Source organism: Chrysemys picta, chromosome 1, assembly GCF_011386835.1.
Source record: "Chrysemys picta bellii isolate R12L10 chromosome 1, ASM1138683v2, whole genome shotgun sequence".
Classification (NCBI taxonomy): domain Eukaryota; kingdom Metazoa; phylum Chordata; order Testudines; family Emydidae; genus Chrysemys; species Chrysemys picta.
The window spans coordinates 137,130,835-137,146,095 of record NC_088791.1 but is presented as its reverse complement, the minus strand read 5'-3'; positions in this window follow the sequence as shown (position 1 = coordinate 137,146,095).

Genomic DNA, 15,261 nt, shown 5'->3' with positions numbered 1-15,261 from the left:
GGGTTGCCTTAAGCCTGCAGTGCCTGCACAGCACCTGGAGTCTGCACACAACAGCAGAGCCAGACATTTTGCCAGCATTGGTTGTGCCAATTGTTTGCAATGCCTAGGACGGTGGTCTGCGCTCAGGTCCAGCTGAATTAGTGTCATCTAAAATAGTTAGTACCCAGCTTTGGTGGGAATTCATAAGGGTTACTGCTGTCCAGGGGCAGTTGATCCTCCAGACTCCATCACACAATGCAGTGCTTTGCAGTGGAAAAGTCCCTCGAAAGCTGCTTCTAACAGCACTGGGCACAATGGAATAGGTGCTCCAGGAGTCTGAGAACACCCTGGAGCAGCCAAAGCTGTAAGGCACTACTGTGTGTGGATGCACACAACCAGTTCTGTAAAAAACTCCAGTGCTGCGCGCAGTGCACTGAAACGCACAAGAATAAGCGAGACCACCAAACAGCACATGCCAGCAATGTCCTGGCATCCCAGCCATGTTTCCCTTGCCCAGACGCATCCAGGGTAGGTGATTCCTGTAGATCAGAGTGAGACACATTGCTTGGCAGTGTGGGTGCTGGGTGGAGAAGTTTGTCCGTGCTGAACTTGTTCTGGGAATACACTGAGTGCTTTGGTCTCTAGTGGCTGTTGATCCACCAGCTGCTAAAATTCACTCATGAAAGCAAGAGAAAAAAATTATAAAGAAAAGATGTTCGGGAAGCTAGAATCAGGCCTGGCCTTCTGTGGACTGCCCAGCAGAGACTCTGCCTCTGGGTCTACAGTGAAGTGGAGAGAACGCAACTGGACAAACAAAGCAGCAGGGACAGAGAGCTGCCTTGGGAACAGAGGCAATCCACTCTGTTCCCTGCATGTGCTTTAGGTGGCACTGACACTGGCACTGGCAACTCCCACCAGTTGCTCCCAGCCTTTACTTACTTGTTGGAGATAGACCAGTGCCAGGGCTTCCCATTGCAAAACCACAGTGTTGCTGGCCCAGAGGGCCCGAGGGGGCAACAGGGTTGGTTGCCCGGTGTGCGTTGCACCAATAGACACACCAGGGTGGAGAAGCAAACCAAATTTATTCAAGAGCTTTGAATAGGCACTAGGAGACCAGCATGTCTTAAATTAAGCACAGCAAATACAAGCAAGTTTTCCATTTTATATTTCAAGTTGTTTGTGTACAAGCCTTTGTTTTGTTTTCCTCCTACCCCTCCCTTCCCGACAGCAGTTACAGCAGGCATTACATTGTGGTGTGTTAGAAAAGTTCTTGTCCGCATGTTTATTTTTGGCCTTGCAAGCTCTACGTAGTAGGCCTTTTTCTATTACTACTGCTTTTGCTAGTGTGAGCGAAACTGCAGCTGTCTGCTAAAAAGCTGACCGTTACATATTCTGCTTTAGCATTTAGGCTGTTAGCATGTAGGTAGGTTAAAGTTTACAAGATGGAGTTACTGTGGCTTACTTAGACCCAGAGCAGGGGGGTTTTATCGGCACTTATGGTCTTTCACCCCGCCCCCGAGTTACCTGGTAGCTATGCCTAGTGACGCCAACAATTCCCTCCTTTGAGAACACTCAACAAACCTTTGGCAGAGTTTTCTTATACTTTACAGACAAAATGCGATTACGCTTCATGCAATTGGGATCATTAATGAGAGGGTATAAAGGAACTTCTGGGGAATGGGAGGTACAAATCTTATGTATGAGCACCTTATAGCAAGCGAGCAAAAGAAAAAGAACAAAACATATCACAACACCTGTGAGCAAGAGGCGAACAATGCCTTCCCCTAGTTTTCCTAGAGCAGGTAACCAACCCCAAAGGGAATCAAAAATAGTGGGTTTTTCTTCCTGGGCCTTCCACTGGTTCAAGGCCTGTTTGGCTGACAAGATGTGCTTGTTAATATTCTGTGAAAACTTTGGGACATAGGTACAACATTTTTCTCCAATAAGGGCACAGACCCCGCCCCGTGAGGCTAACACATAATGGAGGGCCTGGCAGTTTTGCAGAGCCAGCAATCGAAGTTGGTACAGCTCGGCGCTTATGCCTTTTTCTATGGCCAGGGTATCATTGGCAAACTGGGTGAGAAATTTAGAAAGTTTCTTGTAGATTTGGGTTAACCGTCCCACCCCATAAGTAGGGAGGAATATCATTTCAAACCTGTTTTCTTCTTCGATGGGTTCAATGGTAGCTTTCAAGGACCGATAATACCTGGGGCGACCTGAGGGAGCCTGGGTCAGAACACGGAGGGGAGGAGCCAGAGAAGGGCACATTATTACTCTCTTACAGAACAACTCAATGTTTGGGGCTGGAGGTGCCGAGTGAAGGGGAGGTGCATGTTGGGGACACACTAGTAGCATCAGCCGCACTGTCCCCCTAGGGAAAGTTTCCCCTCAAATCTCTGGGGTGACAGTTGTTCTGGAGCCCAGTCAAATACCACAGCACCCAGGTCCATGATTTTCCCCTTTATTTTCATTCTTTTCAGACTCAGGAAAATTCCCAGATTAAAATGATCAAAAATAATCAGACACCCCAAAAATTCACCAGGAAATGGCTACTGGGGCAAGGAGTGTTAGCTCAGCCTGCGCTTTGCCCTGCAAGCCAACATGCACCCTGTGGCCATTCCCCACCCACCCAGTGCCGATAACCGACCCTCACAGTTGGAATTGTCGGGGCATCCCTGGTCCCTCAGCCCAGCAAGGACAGCTCAGGAATCCTGCTGAACGGGGGCAGGGCCTGCTGCTGGGAGCACGACTTCCATCTGACATCCTCCTCCCTGTGTGCTGGAACAGAGAAGAGGGGCAGATCACCCAGGAGACAATTAGGGAGGAGAGTGAGTCAGAGGTGATAAACAGACATATTCTATGTTGCATCTCTTAGACATGCAGCACAGACCAAAGGAGAGGGTTTTAAGCTACTTTGGGCTACATAAACTCTGAGCCAGCTGGGGACCAGTGAAACACCTACTGTGTTTGTAAATTAGTAGGGCTGTGGTTAGTTGGCACCCCTTCCCAGGGGCTGCTCTATGTTTTTTGCTGCCCCAAGCATGGCAGTCAGGCGGCCTTCGACGGCACACCTGCGGGCAGTCTGCGGTCACGTGGATTCGGTGCCATTTCTGTGCATGATCTGCTGGTCCCGCGGCTTTGGCGTACCTGCCGCCGAATTGCTGCCAAAACCGAGGGACCGGTGGACCTCCCGCAGGCACGCTGCCGAAGGCAGCCTGACTGCCGCCCTCGCAGCGACCGGCAGGCCGCCTCTCGCGGCTTGCCGCCCCAGGCACGCGCTTGCTGCGCTGGTGCCTGGACCCACCCCTGCCCCCTCCCCTTGCTGGCAGTCTCAGCTGAGAGGTCAAGGATTGAATCGGTCATGTATACTGAATGCCTATCTTCATGCTAGAGGAGAATGCCTGGGTGAGGCACATATGTGAGGGTTAATAACATGAATGGGATTGTACCGGTGCTGTCTCTGGGGCTGTGGAGAGATGCTGTTATAATTACCAGCTTGTAGACTGTGAAAGTTTATGGATGCTGCGGATAGTATCAACTGTGTGTGGATCCCAACATTAGTTTAAAAGTACATGAATACTTCACTGCTAGAAAAAATACATATTAGAAGATCAATAATACATCCCAGAATATCATGAATCAGTTTCTTAAAAATGAGTTGCGTTTTTTCCACTTAATATTAAGCAAAACAAGGTAGTTCAGGGAGGAAGGGAGGATCTTGTGGATTTCCTCTTTGACGAAGTTGGCAAGATTTTTCACCACTCTCTTCCAACTCTGTGAAGTGTACTTGGTCACTGGCTCAGAACACTGGGTAGAGACTGAGTAGAGAACACAGCTGGGCAAACAAAGCAGCAGGAGCAGGAATGGGCAGGTCAGAGAGCTCTCGCAGGTGCATGCCCAGCCTCACTCTATTCATGGTACTCACACCTGTGCTGGAACCTGGTGCTCCCCATGAGCCGTCATTTATTAGCTCATGACAGATCCACACTGACAGTTTTCATGGGAGAATCATGGATCTCAGGCAAAGGGGCAGGTTTAAAGTGGGTCCAACATGCCCGGCCATCAGAATGTAAGGGGTCCCTTTTCTATGAAGAGATGGAATCTGGAGAATATGTCCTCCCCAAGAGAAAGTAACTTTGTCATCATGATGTAGTGCCTATGGATGCAGAGAGAAATGGTTTGGACGGAATGAGAATGAGCCTCAGCCATCACCCCCAACCTCAGACAGCAGACCCAGAGCTCAGACTGTACAGTGAAATCTTCACCCAGAACAAAGGCAGCATCAGTGCAAACTCTTCTCGACCCCATGTGCTACCCCTTACCAATGTGTCTCAGCCCTACCCCAGAGCAGCCCAACACTAGGGACCACAGCGGAGTTCAGCCTCCACAGGCCAGCTTGGGTGGAAAAGCCTGGTTCTTGCCTGAGCTTTCCAAGCCTCTGACTCTGCAAACCCAAGAGATCCCCACTGGCCCACCAACCACTGAGTCGATTCCAAACACATGGAAGTTCAGGAGTTCGGAGTTCAGATCTGACTCCCAAACTACAGCTGGCTCCTATCTGAATACTGAGCTGAACCATAACAAGGGATTGGCCGTCCCTGACCTTGAGCGTTTTAAAGGTCTAAATGTGTGGTAGTATTAATGAACAGGACTGGGCCCAGCTCCACAGCCCAGTAAGACAGCTGTAGGCATCAGGGCAAGAGCAAGTGGCTCAGGGACAAGTGGGCAGCTGTGGATGCAGTAAGATCAGAGGGAACCATGGTGTCCAGCTGGTATTTAAATATCCCTAGGCGTCACTAGGCATAGCTACCAGGTAACTCGGGGGGGAGGGGGGGGGAAGGCCATAAGTGCCAATAAACCCCCCCTGCTCTGGGTCTAAGTGAGCCACAGTAACTCCATCTTGTAAACTTTAACCAGCCTCCATGCTAACAGCCTAAATGCTAAAGCAGAATATGTAATGGTTAGCTCTTTAGCAGACAGCTGCAGTTTCGCTCACACTAGCAGAAGCAGTAGTAATAGAAAAAGGCCTACTACGTAGAACTTACCAAAAATAAACATGCGGACGAGAACTTTTCTAACACGCCACAATGTAATGCCTGCTGTAACTGCTGTCGGGAAGGGGGGTAGGGAGGAAACAAAACAAAGGCTTGTACACAAACAGCTTGGAATATAAAATGGGAAACTTGCTTGTATTTGCTGCGCTTGCTTTGAGACATGCTGGTCTCCTAGTGCCTATTCAAAGCTCTTGAATAAATTTGGTTTGTTTCTCCACCCTGGTGTGCCTATTGGTGCAACGCACACCGGGCAACGAACCCCATTGCCCCCTCAGGCCCTCTGGGCCGGCAACAGTTTTGGCGCCCAACGTGGGGCTCGAGGCTGAAATTTAGCCTTGCCCGGATCCCTCCTGGCAGCTGACGGATTAAGGTGACAACTGACGCCCAGCACGCACCGATGACTTCATCGGGGGCCTCGGCGGAGACGTGCTGTGATCGACCCCGGAGGGCACAACGGTGCAATGCGCTCCGACAGTGGAGAAGCAGTTGTGGGCGACGGTGAGGAACCGGACCCTTGGATAAGGTAGGAACAGTCCAGTCTCCCTAGAGTATGGGGCAGGGATAGAGTGCAGCCGGCGGGGCACAATGTATGCCCTTAGAATGCATTCTAGCAAATTGGGATGTGTTTGGGTCAGATTTGATGCTTAGGAGTAAATTAAAAAGGTTCTGTACAGTTGACTGGCCTCAATGTCAGCTAGAGTACCAGGAAAGGTGGGATCACTTAATTACAACACAATACTTCAGTTACTTTTGTTTTGTCAGCGAACTGGTAAATGGAATGAACATCTCTATGCATATACGTTTATGATGTTAAGAAATAGGCCTGATATTTTGCACAAGTGCCATTTGACTCCGACAAACTCGGTAGTACCTGCTGCTAATCCCCAGAACCCTCCCACAGTTGTAATGGCAGAATCGGTATCCCCTTCGGCTCCAGCACCCCCACAGGCTCCAGAAAGTACCCCCTCAGTGGAATTGTATCCATTGATTACTGAGAATGTAGTAGCCCGTCCAGGAACACAGGATCGTGCAGCCCAGATTGTGCCAGTGTATTCTCATGCTCCTTTTAACCTAGTGCACCTAGCTGCCTTTAAGGCAGAAGCAGGGGAATTCTCCACGAATCCAAGCAAGTTTATTTCAATCTTTGAAGGGTGTCTAGCTAGCCATAAGCCTGACTGGGATGATTGCAATATACTTATAAGAACCTTGTTGTCTGAGCTGGAGCGGAATCAGGTTATAGCTAAGGCTAAGGAGGAGGCACAGAGAAGGCATTTAAGGTTTTAAAAAGGAAAGCTATTGGACACCAGAGGTTGTACCGAGTGGACTCCTCAAAAGTGGGTGTGCTCATCCTGGTTTGTTGCTTCAAAGCTCAGTATAGAAGTTATTTTACTGGAAGGGTGTATAATGGCAATGTGTATGTGTTCATTGTTGGGAAAAGGTGTATGAGTGAAGAGTGGAAGGTTCCTTTCTAGGTTAAAAGAAGCCAAGAAAGGGAGAAGAAAAAAAGAACAGAACAAGTTAACTGGAAAATATAGCTAGCAAGCTCAGTCCAAAGATAAGATGCTGGCCCCATCCAAGGATATTGTTCACAGCTAAGACTTGGCTGACAACCAAGAAAAGGGGGGCCTGAATGTGCCCAAGCAACTATGAGATCTGCAAGATACTGCCAGGCATTAATAAAACGTGTTAGGTTTCTTTTCTCACAGATAAAAGAAGTGCTAACCAAAGACCCTAGCAGCCCTGGGTCTGCCGGATCTCTCTAAGCCGTTCCAACTGTATGCGCATGAAAGGAAAGGGGTGGCCCTGGGAGTGCTTACTCAGTTATTAGGCACCTGGAAACGTCCTGTGGCATATTTCTCTAAACAACTGGATCAAGTTGCAAAGGCGTGGCCAGCATGCTTGAGGGCGGTCGCAGCCACTGCCCTAGTGCTTGGGAAAGCTGAAAAACTGACACTGGGAGGAACTGTGCAAGTGTATATTCCCCATATGGTTCAAGCCCTGCTGGACACTAAGGGTGGTCTCTGGCTCACACAGGCTCGGGTTGCTCGGTACCAGGTGAAACTGTTAGAGAATCCTGAAGTTACCCTGCAGACCTGTCCCTCCCTTAATCCAGCGACCCTGCTACCAGAGACAGAAAAGCAGGAACATGACTGTCTGGAAATCATAGATGCCCAATACTCCAGCCGCCCAGATTTAAAAGATCAACCGCTCCCAAATGCTGACTTGGAATGGTATACCGATGGCAGTAGTGCTGTTGTGTATGGGCAAAGGAGGGCTGGTTATGCTGTTGTGACCCTTCATGATACGGTGGAAGCTGAAAGTTTACCTGCTGGGACATCTGCCCAGCCTGCTGAACTAGTGGCCCTGACTCGTGCACTCGAGCTGGCAAAAGACAAACGGGTTAATATCTTTACTGATTCAAAGTATGCTTTTGGGGTATTGCATGCTCACGCTGGTCTGTGGAAGCAAAGGGGAATGCTGACAGCCCAAGGTTCTCTGATCAAGTATGGGTCTCAAATTCTCCGGCTGTTAGAAGCGGTACAACTCCCCTCAGCAGTAGCAGTGGTGCATTGCAGAGCCCATCAAAAGGAAGATCAAGATGTAACCAAGGGCAATGCCAGAGCAGACAGGGAAACCAAGTGCGCTGCTACCCTGAAATCACCAACTGAGGAGAATGCCCAAATGCATGCCCTCATCCCATCAGTAGGTGAGCTTGCAGCTCCTCAGTACTCCCATGATGACAGAAACCTGGCTGACAGTCTCAGTCTCCAGGAGAAGGAGGGATGGCTTTATTCCACAGAGGGAAAAATCCTCCTGCCCAAGGGCCTGATCCGACCAGTGTTGCAGAAACTGCATCAAACCACCCACGCAGGCAGAGAGGCTCTTACCCAGCTTATGAATAAATATTTTCTAACCTCTGAACTTAAACCCCTAGCATCACAGGTACAGGCTGAATGTTTAATCTGCCGAAAGAATAACCCTCGACCAGGAGTAGCAGTGTTGCCAGCCACCCTGGAACCTACCCCAGGCCCAGGACTGGTGTGGCAAATAGACTTTACTGAGTTTCCCCGGACCCAAGGATACAGGTACCTCCTCGTCTTGGTGGATCGATTCAGTGGATGGCCCAAAGCCTTCCCATGTCGTAACAACACTGACAAAACGGTGGCTCTTAAGTTTGTCAAGGAGATCATTCCTCGCTTTGGACTCCCCCAGTGGATGGAATCTGATAACGGAACACACTTCACATCTCAAGTTGTTCAAAAGATATCAAGTGCCTTGCAAATCCCCTGGAAGCTCCACACACCATGGCGACCACAAGCCAGTGGAGTAGTGGAACGCACAAATCAGACACTCAAGTGACACCTCTCAAAGGTCTGTCAGGAGGCCTCTCTTAGGTGGCCTGATGCTTTGCCCCTTGTGTTACTCCGCATTTGTGCTCTCCCCAAGGGCAGGTTAGGGCTTAGTCCCTTCGAGATTATGTTTGGAAGGGCATAGCCTCTGAACGATACACCGGTTCTGGCAGGAGAGTGGGAAATGGGGTGTGGTTTCTTGTCTCAGTACATGTGCTCTCTGTCTGCTGTTCTTTCTTCTCTTCACAGATACACCAAAAATTCACAGCCTCTTCTGCTGGATGCCCCTGTCCACTCCTTGCAGCCTGGTGACTCCATTCTCGTCCGGACCTGGAAGGACAAGCCTCTCCAAGAGAAGTGGAAGGGACTCCACACCGTCCTGCTGGTCTCCCACACGGCAGCAAAGGTCGAAGGACCCAAGAACTGGATTCATCACTCTCAACTGAAAGCAGTACAAACTCCTGAACAGTGGACTGTCCAGCAAAAAAAAACTGCCAGCAACGATTTGGGACTTAAGCTGTTATTCAAAAGACAGTAAGGGTAACTGGGAATGCCTGGTGATCTCTCTGAACAGCCACAGCGCACTCCCCGCGAGAACCCTGAGCATTGGTTCTATCTATTCACAAAAGGCCGACCTAGCCTATGGTCCTGGTCCTTTTATTTTTTGATTTGTTTGGTGTCAATAATTCTTATCTTCTGGGCATTTGGGTTTTTGTAATTACAATATGGGTTCAGGTTTAGGGTCTCTCACCACATTCATTTTTGTCACAGAAGCAATCCTTCTGTTACCTACGGTTTCACCCACATCGCATGCAGGATGGGGAGCCATCCCTGCAAACATGGCTACCAATACCTATGAGGCCCTGAAAATTGCCTTTGCCGTGAGTTCAATCTCTCTGCCGTGAGTTGGATATGTGCCCAGACTCCCCACCATTCGGCTGAATTGCCCTGGAATGTAGTTCCCCAAAATTGGTCAGACTTTTGTCAAAGGTGAATGGTTACCAGCAGCAGCACCTCTGACAATTTAAGTTTACGATCTAACTGTACTGCGGAAGCTCTTTATGGCCTACACAATGGCTCTTGAAATTCCCACTATAGTAGCACTCTTAAGCCGCAGCCCATTCATTTATCTCTCCACCCACTGGTCTCATATGTTTTCAGCAAGCCAGTACAAGTAATCATACCTGGTTTGCCGGCATTAGTACATGTAGATTTTATATTGGTCCTGGTATAAGTCTCACTGTTCTGTACTAAATGCCACCGGTTGGCAAACTGGCACTGCATTCTTTGCCCTTTCCCCACAAGCCACCCTACGGGACCTACAAGGTAACAATGGAAAGGCTAGTTATGGTAAAGCATTCTGGGTCTGTGGTAATAGTGCCTACAAATGGCTTCCTCATGGTTGGCATGGTAGCTGTTATAAACAGAACAACTGTCACCCCAGAGATTTGGGGGGAAACTTTCCCTAGGGGGACAGTGCGGCTGATGCTACTAGTGTGTCCCCAACATGCACCTCCCCTTCACTCGGCACCTCCAGCCCCAAACATTGAGTTGTTCTGTAAGAGAGTAATAATGTGCCCTTCTCTGGCCCCTTCCGTCCACAGGTCTCAAAACACTTTGCAAATATGAATAACTTATACCCACCCCACCCTCCTTGTGGTTATTATCTCCGCTTCTAACATGGGGAAATGATAGCACGGAGAAAAGTGACTCGCTCAAGGTCACTTTTCACTCAAAGTCGGGGGCAGAGCCGGGATTAGATGTAGGTCTCTTGCCTCCTGGTCATGTGCTTTAATCACAAATGTTGAAATGTGCCCTGCACTTTGACTCTCCTGGTTTGCTGACATTTTAATTTTTGGAACTAGAATGTTCTTTCAAGAGTTGGTATGTATGTATTTTGTTCTCATTACTAATATTTCTTTGCTGCAGTTTAACAAAGATTGATTTTATCAGGGATGCACAGGGCCCTTCACTCCCCATAACTGTTGATCCAGCAACATTCACAAGGAAAGAATTCACTAACGACATTCCTAGAAAGAAAGACATGACCCTGACGGGGTCCTGCTGGGCTCCAGCCCTGACAGTCTGGCTACACTGAGATCACAGTGCCGCTTCTGTAACTCAGTCAGTCCCTGATTTCAGTGGCGCTGCTCCGGCTTTACACTGCTGTAACTGAGCGCACTGGCTCAGAAACCCACGTAAAGGGTGGAGAACATGCTGGGAAACAAAGCAGCAGGAGCAGGAACAGGCAGGTCAGAGAGTTCTCTCAGCTGCAGGCCCAGCCTCCCTCTGTTCCTGGCACTGACACCTGTGCCGGGCACTGGCACGCCTCAGCTGTTGTTTATTGGCTCATGACAGATCCGTGCTGGTGGTTTTCATGGGAGAATCATGGATCTCAGGCAAAGGGGCAGGTTTAAAGTGGGGCTGTTGGCATCCATCCCTCAGAGCATAAGATCTCTTTTACAGAGAGACAGAAGCTGGAAAATGTGTCTCACTCCCTCTGCCCCCTCAAGTGAAAGTAACTTTGTCTTCATGCTAGAGTACCCAGCGGTCGAGTGAGAGAGAGTTTGGAGTGAATGAGAACACATCTCAGTTCTCACTCCCTAAACTCAGACAATGGCCCCAGACCTCAGACTGAACCCCCTGTGAAACCCTCACCTGAAACAAAGGCAACATCAGTGTAAACTCCCCACATACATGCTATCCCTTGCCAAAGAGTCTTCTCCATGACCTGGAGCTAGAGAGTTCAGTCTATGTCTACACTGCAATAAAACACCTGCAGCTGGCCCGTGCCAGTAGACTTGGGTTCTCGATCTAAAGGCCTGTTTATCATGACCCTCCCACATCACAGGATCCTAGAGCCCAGGCTCCAGCCCGAGCCCAATCATCTACACCTCAAATAAACATCCCCTCAGCCTGAGCCCTGTGAGCCAGAGTCAGCTGGCCTGGGCCAGTTGTGGGTTTTTAATGTCAGTGTAGACATACCCTCTGTGGCCCATTAATCCTTGGTTCTCTGCTGAGCCCACACACAAAGAGGCTGAAACCTGAAACCAACTCAGAAACCTTCATCAAAATTGAACTCCTCCACTGCAATCTTGGCCCAACCCCACCCCCTAAACTTTAAACCCCAGACTAGAACAGTCACATGTAACCTATAAGGCCAGCCTGCTTGCTTGCTTTAGTAATTGGTAGATTATTTGATTACTATTCCATTACTGTTCCATTTATCTCAATAAAAGGCTTAAAGCTGCCTTTTGTTCTCAGTGTGAGTTTCCTTGTCATACATCTGTAAGCAGGGTCTGAATGTATTCTTCCCTGACAGCTAGCTGGGATGGGGAGAGACTTTAGGTATGTTTATGTACATACAGTTTGCTCCTGCTCTGCTTAGATATCCAGCAGATAGAGCGGGTGTTGTTGCTCAAAGTAATCAACTTTGACTGGTGTTGGGTTACAAATCACTGCAGTACTGAATGCAGGGGTAGTGAAATGCTGTTACCAATGTTGTCATTATTGTATGAATAAAGGGGAGCAAGACTGTGCTTAATCTGTCCCAAATGAGGGGGTCACCCTCAGCTGAAAGGACCTCATTAAGCCAGGGCCTCCAATGCCAGAGCCCTGTGGAAGTAAGAGAGGTGGGGACAGGTACCCAGCCAGGAGATGTGGAGCCTTCCCAAGGGTCCTCCCAGACTGGTTTAGTATGTTCCTCCCCACTGTTCAAAGAAAGAGCTAAATAGGCTTCATTAGGACCTTCTTTGTTATTTTAAATGCTCAATCAGTGCTGAAATCAGTTGTGATGGGACTGTGTTTCTGCCCAGCCTGAAAATCACTAAGAGACTGATGTACAGAGGTCGCAGCAGAGAGGCAGGTGGCAGCAGAAGGTGACTGACAATCAGCTGGTGAACGAGCAGCTGGTGAGGCAGTGAGGAACAGCGGCTGGCGGGGAGGCTAAGTAGCGAGAAGCAGTGGCTAGCAGGGTGGTGAGGAGCAGGGGCTGACAGGGCAGCTAGCCAAAGAAAGTGCTCTGATGGCAGAGAAAGCAAGATGCCTTCTTCCCTGCGTGGGAGGTGAACACACACACATGCGCCTCTGAACCCTGCGTCCTCACTGACCAAGGACAATCACTGTGAGTGGGGGATGGTGAGGGAGCAGAGAGGGGCACAGAAAAGGAACCTTTGGTTGTAGAACTCAAAAACATGAGGCGGAAGGCACTGCCCTACGCACGCTGGGGTGGGTGTCTTGCTCACAGTTTTATGATTATGAATCCTGCCACAAGTACTCCTGTTCTTCTTTTTGCGGATACAGACTAACACGGCTGTTACTCTGAAACCTGTCATTATGCAAGGCACTGCATTTAGCCGTATGGAATGGAAATCCATCAACCTCATGAAAAAACTCGTACAGATACAGACAGACATCATCTTCCTTTCCAAATGCAAGCAGATGGACATCATACCAAAAGGACTAAAGGTAAAAAATCCATTACAATCTACATATCACACAGACTATGCTGAGAGACTGTGTCACACACTCTCAAAGAAACTGCGAAACCACCTGATCAGCATCCTATACAGCAAACAGGGAAAGATTAAGAATGAGCTCTCAGAACTGGATACTCTCATAAGAAACCAACCTTCCACACAAACTTCCTCATGGATAGACTTTACAAAAACTAGACAAGCCATTTACAAGACAAACTTTGCCTCTCTACAAAGGAAAAAGGACACTAAACTATCTAAACTGCTACATGCCACAAGCAGCCACAACAGTAGTTCCCTTAACCCACCCAGCAATATTGTTAATCTTTCCAGCTATACTCTTAGCCCAGCAGAAGAGTCTGTCCTATCTCGGGGCCTCTCCTTTTGTCCCTCCAGACCCATGAATATGATACAGTTCTGCGGTGACCTAGAATCCTACTTTCGACGTCTCCGACTCAAAGAATATTTCCAACATACCTCTGAACAGCATACTAACCCACAGAATCCTCCCTACCAGCACTACAAAAAAAAGGATTCTGCATGGACTCCTCCGGACGGTCGAAACAACAGACTGGATTTCTACATAGATTGCTTCCATCGACGTGCAAAGGCTGAAATTGTGGAAAAGCAACATCACTTGCCACATAACCTCAGCCATGCTGAACACAACGCCATCTACAGCCTCAGAAACAACCCTGACATCATAATCAAAAAGGCTGACAAAGGAGGTGCTGTCGTCATCATGAATAAATTGGAATATGACCAGGAGGCTGCTAGACAGCTCTCTAACACCACATTCTACAGGCCATTATCCTCTGATCCCACTGAGGATTACCTAAAGAAACTACACCATCTGCTAAAAAAACTCCCTGACAAAGCACAGGAACAAATCCGTACAGACACATGCCTAGAACCCCGACCAGGGGTATTCTATTTGCTACCCAAGATCCATAAACCTGGATATCCTGGACGCCCCATCATCTCAGGCATTGGCACCCTAACATCAGGCTTGTCTGGTTATGTAGACTCTGTCCTCAGACCCTATGCTACCAGCACTCCCAGCTATCTTCGAGACACCACTGACTTCCTGAGGAAACTACAATCCATCGGTGATCTTCCAGAAAACACCATCCTGGCCACTATGGACGTAGAAGCCCTCTACACCAATATTCCACACAAATATGGACTACAAGCTATCAGGAACAGTATCCCTGATAATGTCACAGCTAACCTGGTGGCTGAACTTTGTGATTTTGTCCTCACCCACAACTATTTCACATTTGGGGACAATATATACCTTCAAGTCAGCGGCACTGCTATGGGTACCCGCATGGCCCCACAATATGCCAACATTTTTATGGCTGACTTAGAACAACGCTTCCTTAGCTCTCGTCCCCTAACGCCCCTACTCTACTTGCGCTACATTCATGACATCTTCATCATCTGGACCCATGGAAAAGAAGCCCTTGAGGAATTTCACCATGATTTCAATAATTTCCATCCCACCATCAACCTCAGCCTAGATCAATCCACACAAGCGGTCCATTTCCTGGACACTACTGTGCTAATAAGCGATGGTCACATCAATACCACCCTATACCGGAAACCTACTGACCGCTACACTTACCTACATGCCTCCAGCTTCCATCCAGGACACACCACACGATCCATTGTCTACAGCCAAGCTCTAAGATATAACCGCACTTGCTCCAATCCCTCGGATAGAGACAAGCACCTACAAGATCTCTATCAAGCATTCTTAAAACTACAATACCCACCTGCTGAAGTGAAAAAACAGATTGACAGAGCCAGACGAGTACCCAGAAGTCACCTCCTACAAGACAGGCCCAACAAAGAAAATAACAGAACACCACTAGCTGTCACCTTCAGCCCCCAACTAAAACCTCTCCAGCGCATCATCAGAGATCTACAACCTATCCTGAAAGATGATCCTTTACTCTCACAGATCTTGGGAGACAGACCTGTCCTCGCTTACAGACAACCCCCCAACCTAAAGCAAATACTCACCAGCAACCACACATCACTGAACAAAACCACTAACCCAGGAACCTATCCTTGTAACAAACCCCGATGCCAACTCTGTCCACATATCTATTCAAGTGACATCATCATAGGACCTAATCACATCAGCCATACCATCAGGGGCTCGTTCACCTGCACATCTACCAATGTGATATATGCCATCATGTGCCAGCAATGCCCCTCTGCCATGTACATTGGCCAAACCGGACAGTCTCTACGCAAAAGAATTAATGGACACAAATCTGACATCAGGAATCAAAATACTCAAAAACCAGTGGGAGAACACTTTAACCTGTCTGGTCATTCAGTGACAGACCTGCGGGTGGCTATATTACAACAGAAAAACTTCAAAAACAGACT